Raw genomic sequence first — 7,004 nt, forward strand, 5'->3', positions numbered from 1 at the left:
TAAATAAGAATGATCACCATAGGAACAAAAGTGTGACCAGGTTACTTCATCACCATTCCCAAATAAATGTTACCTGTATAGTAACATATCTTTAGAAAACGAACATTCACATGACCACAACTAAATCTTTTATTAACTGAAGTTATAAAATCCTTTTGGAAGTGACAATGATGATTCATTAGTTAAATATTTTTTTTAAATTTATTTTATGCTGCCATCTGGTCTTGAGCAAAACTTGCAAAGACTATACTTTAAAATTTTGTTTTACCAACATTGTGAAAACCCTGCCAAGCTTTTTGTTTAAAGTATAAAGTGATTGTAAGTTTTCGTTTTTAGAATTCCTGAGAGACTACAAAAGGGAAAAAAAAAATCTAAACCTTTTAGGCTTATAAAAAGTTAAAAGTTAGGCAGGACTTATATTTAGAGCAGACTCAGTTGAACAGTTTCAGGTTACTGCATGAGCTTAGTAGAATAACAAAATATTGCTACTGCAGAAATAAGTTACTCTGTCACTTGGGACCACCAGGAGAATCTACTTACATTTGAAAGAATTTCAAGGAAACAAAACCCAGAGTTGAAGCACAAACTGAACAAAATAAATAAATAAATAAATTGCTTCATGAAAAGGAAAGAAATAGGTGAGAGGAAATAATTTAACTACTCTGTTTTTATAATAAATATATACATGAAATGAAATATTTGTATAAAGTTCACAAAATGTTTTTGTTTTTTTCAGTTCACATAAAGCCTATTTTAAGCAGAGAGACACATAGTATGGAATGAGCTAAATACTGGAGTTGAATTCCAACACCTTTAAAAAAAAATTAGGTGGTATTTGGTAAGCTTTTAAAAGCATCAAGTGTACTCATTATTAGATGCAATGTTTTGTTGAATAAATATTAAACCTGCTGTATAAATCAAGTATGAATAAAATGCTTGTACTTTCAGTTATACATTACCCTTTAAAAATAATTTCAAAGCACAACATTTAAATTTTAAGGCTTTGCATTTAAAGTTCTGAAGTAGAACCAAAGATCATAAAGGTCGCATGTCCAACTTAATTAATTTCTCAGATTTTTTAAGAATCAAAGTGCACTTCCAGTGACCATAAACTTTATTACTGAGTAAATGCTGTTTCAGTTTTGTGTACTGATACACTCATGTTTCGTGAAAGAAATATTTTCAATTCTGTTTTCATATATTTATGGAGGAAGATTTCTGAGTTAAGGGCAAACATTTCAAATTGGAGTTAATAAAGGTATTTGAGTTATCATTCATGTGCAGGCATGCATATTTTATCTTAACATTATTACTTCTCTTTTGAGATAGCATTTTGACATTTGCATTCTGTTCTGTAACCATATTTTCAATAATCATTTTAGAGAATATTTCCAAGTTTACCAGTTTCAATACCCACAATTAGTCCTTTAATATGATGGATTTTCCATTCATTAGTTCTTTATTTTCTTACTATGTCAATTGAATAAATGTGTTGGTTTGCTAGGACTGCTGTAACAAAGTACCACAAACTGGGTGTCTTAAAGAACAGAAATGTATTGCTTTATAGTTCTGGAGGATAGGAGTTTGAGATTAAGGTGCTGGCTGGGTTGGTTTCTTCTGAGAGCTGTGAAGGATTGGTTTTGTATCTTTCTCCCAACTTCTGGTTATCTGCTGACACTCTGGTATTCTTTGGTTTCTGATGTATTGCTCCAATCTATGCCCTCATTTTCATATGGTGTTCTCCCTGTATGTGTGTTTTGTGTCCAAATTTCCCCTTTTCATAAGGACCTCAGTCATATCTGGATTAGGAGTCTGCACTACTCCACTATGACCTTGTCTTAATTAACTATACCTGCGATGATCCCATTTCCAAATAAGATCACATTCTCAGGTACTGGAGGTTAGGACTTTGACATATAATGAGGATGATGCAATTCATATTCATATATGGTAAGTATACTTTTAATAAAAAAAAGAACTATTGGTAGAATAGTATGGGTAATATGGCCTTTCTAGTCCTTTCCCAGCTGAGAATGATTTTTAGTTCTTTCATATACAAAAAATAATTTTTCTGGTTATAAAATGTTTGAATCAGCCTTTGGGCAAGAAAACATTAGGAAGATATTCCCATAATGATCTGGTTTTTAAGCCAGACTGGTTGTATTCACTTTGTGGACATTTTTTTTCTTGCCCATATATTTGAAGACTTTTTTTCTTTATCATAGATATTATTTTTTAAATAAATTACCTGCCGAATAGTAAACCAATTTAATCTCCAAAATCTGATGGCATTAGTTAGGATGTTGGTTTTGCTATTGAGACAAATAGCCATAGTTCACAAGAGCTTAAACATTATGAAAGTTTACTGCTCATTTATTTTATTTGATTTTATTCATGTAGAAGTTTCTCTGTTTTTAAGGCTTTTCTCCATGAAGTCATTGGAAGCCCAGACTTAATCTACCTTGTTGCTAATCACCCTCAATATCTAGCTTCCATTTTCTGGTCTGAAAAGCTTATTCCAGTTTTTGCCATTTTATCCCCATTCCAACTACAGAAAGAAGAACTAGAAAGACATGGTTATTCATGTTAAGGGCACTGACTAGAAACTGTACATGTAACTTCTGCCCATATGCTATGAAACAGAAGTTTATACACATAACCACACTTAGCTGTAGATAATCTTGAGAAATATAGTCTCTCTATGGGGAGCCATTTGCTCAACTAACATTTTTTTCAATTGATATAGAAGAAAATGCTTAAGTATTAGAGGCAAATAGTAGGCTTTGCTACAGTCTACACTTTACTGCTCTTAAATATCCATTTGCAACCTTTTTTTCATGCACTGAATACACTTGCGTCTCTCACAGGGAGTCAACCTCAATGTTCTATCCAGTTACTGTATCCTACTCAAAGTCTAGAATCTCTGGAAAATATGCAGTCCAACCTGTTAGGTCTGAATTTGGTTTATCATGGGCCAAGAACCTCTAAACTAAAAGAAAAATTATCTGTCTCCCTCCCCCCCCTTCCCCACCTCCAACAAACAAACCCAATATGTAATAAAACAAGAACATATCAACAAGAAAACTTTCAGAGCTGTAGCAAAAAGATGCCTAATGGGCCTCAGCTGCTCCATGCATCTGGGGAGGCTGCCCTGGGGCAAAGTACAATTTCTCTGTTGGGGAGGTGGTGGGTCAGTAAGGAAGAGCAATGGTTTCTGTGTTAATGTAGCAGATGTGCATCTTGTTTTTGATGTCTATCCACCTCAAGACCTTCAGGAAGTCATTGAAGGTGACTCCTTCTTACACTTGATCATGCTCCATCCACCCCATGCAGATGCTGTCCACCACCACCATGGCCCTATCTGCAATGCAGTGAGCAGAATCCTTCTCCTTGTGGCAATTTCTCAAGATCTTTTTGGCCACATTTTCATATTATTCCAGGGTGATGTGGACATTGCATACGTGTAAAACAGAAATCTCAGCTTTTCTTTCTAGCATTGCTATACCTGCTCTTTCTCCTTGGTTGTATGGACAGGTCAGAGTATGACATGATGGGTCAGAAGTGCTCAAAGTTGATCTTGTGAGCCAGGCAGATAGACCTTTTGCCAAGGTTCCTGTTGCTCAAGAAGTCATGGTGGATTTTGGATAGAATCTGATTGAGTTCCAGGTCAGGGACTTTGTTGAGGTCCTCTTTAGGTGGGCTGGTCTCCACTTAGCTGCTTAAACCTCCACTTGAGCCACTGGATCTGGTCTAGTGAGAAACCCGTATTGCCCACAAGCTCACTCACTTCCTCAGACTCAGAGTAGGCAGCAACCATGGTGCCATATGGAGGGGACTGTGAGGAATGCATTGCTTACAGGGCCTGGGATGGCATTGGCTCTGCAGAAGCCAGTCAGACCTTGGATCCAACATGGTGTGGACACCAGGGCCAGATCTGAGCTCAGGTCAAGCAGTTTAGGCAAGAAAAATATGTTATCCAAATCAGAAAGGAAAAAATAAAACAGTCACTATTTGCAGATGAGATGATATCTCATATATGAAGCCCTAAAGATTCTACCATAAAACTAATAAAACTGTTAGAACTAATAAACAAATTCAGTAAAGTTGTAGGATGCAAAATCAATATAAAAATATGTTGTGCTTCTGTAATACTAATAATGAACTATGAGAAAGATAAATTAAAAAAAAACAATTTGGTTTACAATTGTATCAAAAAGTATAAAAGACCTAGGAACAAACTTAACCAAGGAGGCAAAAACCTGTGCACTGAAAACTCTGAGACACTGATCGAAGACATTGAAGAAGACACAAATCAATGGAAAGATATTATATGCTCATGGATTAGAGGGATTAATATTATTAAAATATCTATACTACCCAAAGTGATCTACAGATTCAGTATAATCTGTTTCAAAATTCTAAGGGCATTTCTTTTATAGAAATAAAACAAACAATCCTAAAAATTATATGAAACAACAAAAGACCCTATAAAGTCAAAGCAATCTTTTTTTTTTTTAAAGATTTTATTTATTTATTTGAGACAGAGAGAATGAGAGAGAGAGAGCACATGAGAGGGGGGAGGGTCAGAGGAAGAAGCAGACCCCCTGCTGAGCAAGGAGCCCGATGTGGGACTCGATCCTGGGACTCCAGGATCATGACCTGAGCCGAAGGCAGTCGCTTAACCAACTGAGCTACCCAGGCGCCCAAGTCAAAGCAATCTTGAAAAAGAACAAAGCTGAAGGCATCACACTTCCAATTTCAAACTACACTAAAATGCTATAGTGATCTAAACAGTATGATATTGGAATAAAAACAGACATGGAGATCAATGGAAAAGAATAGAAAGCCAAGAGATAAACCCACTTATGTGTGGTCAATTAATTTAGAGTAAAGGAGCCAAGAACATACAATGGGGAAAGGAAAGTCTCTTCAACAAATGGTGCTGGGAAATTGGACAGCCAGCCATAGGCAAAACAATGAAATGGAATTACCATCTTATGCCATACACAAAAATTACCTGGAGATGGATTAAAGACTTGAACATAAGACCTGAAACCACAAAACTTCTATAAGAAAACATAGATGGTAATCTCCTTGAAATCAGACTCTGCAATGATTTTTTGGATTTGTTATCAAAAGCAAGACAACAAAAGCAAAAATAAACAAGTGGGACTACACCAAACTGAAAAGCCTCTGCATGGCAAAGGAAATCAACAAAATAAAAGGCAACATAATGAATGGGAGAAAATATTTACAAATCATCTATCTGATATGGGATTAATATTTAAAATATGTAATGAACCCATACAACTCAATAGCAAAAAAAGAAAAACCCCAATCTGATTAAAAAATGCACAGAGAATTTGAATAGACATTTTTCCAAAGAAGACATACAGATGGCTAACAGATACAGGAAAAGTTACCCAGCCTCACTAATCATCAGGGAAATGTAAATCATAAGCACAATGAGATGCCATCTCATACCTGTTAGGATGGCTATTATCAAAAAGGCAAGAAATAACAGTGTTAGTGAGAATGTGGAGAAAAGGGAACACTTGTTCATTGTTGGTAAGAATGTAAATTGCTGCAGCCACTATGGAAAACAGTATGGAGTTTTCTCAAAAAATTAGAACTATCATATGACCCAGCAATTCTGCTTCTATTTTTTTATCCAAAAGAAATGAAAACTCTAACTCAAAAAGATATATGCACCCCATGTTCATTTCAGCATCATTTACAAGAGCCAAGAGATGGAAGCAACCGAAATGTCTATTGATGGATGAATGGATAAAGAGAATGTGACATAAATAATGGAATATTATTCAGCCATAAAAAAGAAGGTAGTCTTGTCATTTGGGACAACATAGATGACACTTGAGGGCATTATGCCAAGTGAAATAACTAAGACAGAGAAAGACAAATACCATACGATCTCACATATATGTGTAATCTAACACAAACTAATTAGAAAAAAACACACAAAGTTACAGATATAGAGAACAGGTTGGTGTTTGCCAGAGGCAGGAGGTGGAAGGTAAGCAAAATGAGAGAAGGTGGTCAAAGGTACAACTTTCCAGTTATAAAATCAATGAGTCCTGTGGATGTAATGTACAGCATGGTGACTGTAGCTAATAATACTGTACTGTATATTTGAAAGTTACTGAGAGAAATAGATCTTAAAAGTTCTCATCATAAGAAAGAAATTTGCAACTTTGTGTGATGATGAATTTTAACAAGACTCATTGTGGTGATTATTTCACAATATGTACATATACCAAATCATTGGTTATATATCAAGTACATCTCAGTAAAAAATATTTGGGATTGTACAATGGGGCAATAAACAAACCCCCAAAACCTCAGTAACTTAGCATCACATAAGTTTTTTTCTCTCTTAGAAAGTCCAATACAGGTGGCCTCAGGCTTTCCTCCAAACAGAGACACAGACTTGTAGATCCAAATTCATTTAATCTTGTGGGGCTTCCATCTTCAACACATGGCCTCTGAGGTCACTGTGGAACAACAATAACAAAAACCCTAAAAGCTTCGCATTCATAATACCGAAGAATGGGAACATGTGAGTCTCCTTTTTTAACATTGTGGTAAGTCATTACTTCTGCAAAGAATTTCAGAAATCAGAGATAAATTATGTGAAAGAAGAGACCCAGATATATGATCGCTGTTCAATATGATCGCTGTTCAAAGGTAAATTCACCATTTCCCCCACAACATAGAATCTGGATGGTGTGACCTACTGAACCAGTCTCAGTGATGACCCCATTTGTCAGGTTGACAATTCAGTTGAGTAAATCAAGATCCCAAATTTATATGACAGGATATAGAGAATACATTTTATGATGGTGAAGAGATAAACAGCTTATAATCACAAATACCAGACAAAAAGTTATTTGATAGTTTTATTTAAGTGATAATAATTTTAAGGAAATATAAGAAATAGAAGCAGATTACAAATGGAGTAGAAAGGTATTCTTATTTTGAAACTT

The 7,004-nt window shown here is 35.2% G+C and overlaps 1 pseudogene; it reads right to left on the bottom strand.

Moving 5' to 3' along the window:
• Window positions 1-3,191: 3,191 nt before the first annotated feature.
• Window positions 3,192-3,817, bottom strand: LOC110579104 (annotated as a pseudogene).
• Window positions 3,818-7,004: the final 3,187 nt, after the last annotated feature.

This window comes from Neomonachus schauinslandi, chromosome 4 (genome assembly GCF_002201575.2).
Source record: "Neomonachus schauinslandi chromosome 4, ASM220157v2, whole genome shotgun sequence".
NCBI classification, from domain to species: Eukaryota; Metazoa; Chordata; class Mammalia; order Carnivora; family Phocidae; genus Neomonachus; species Neomonachus schauinslandi.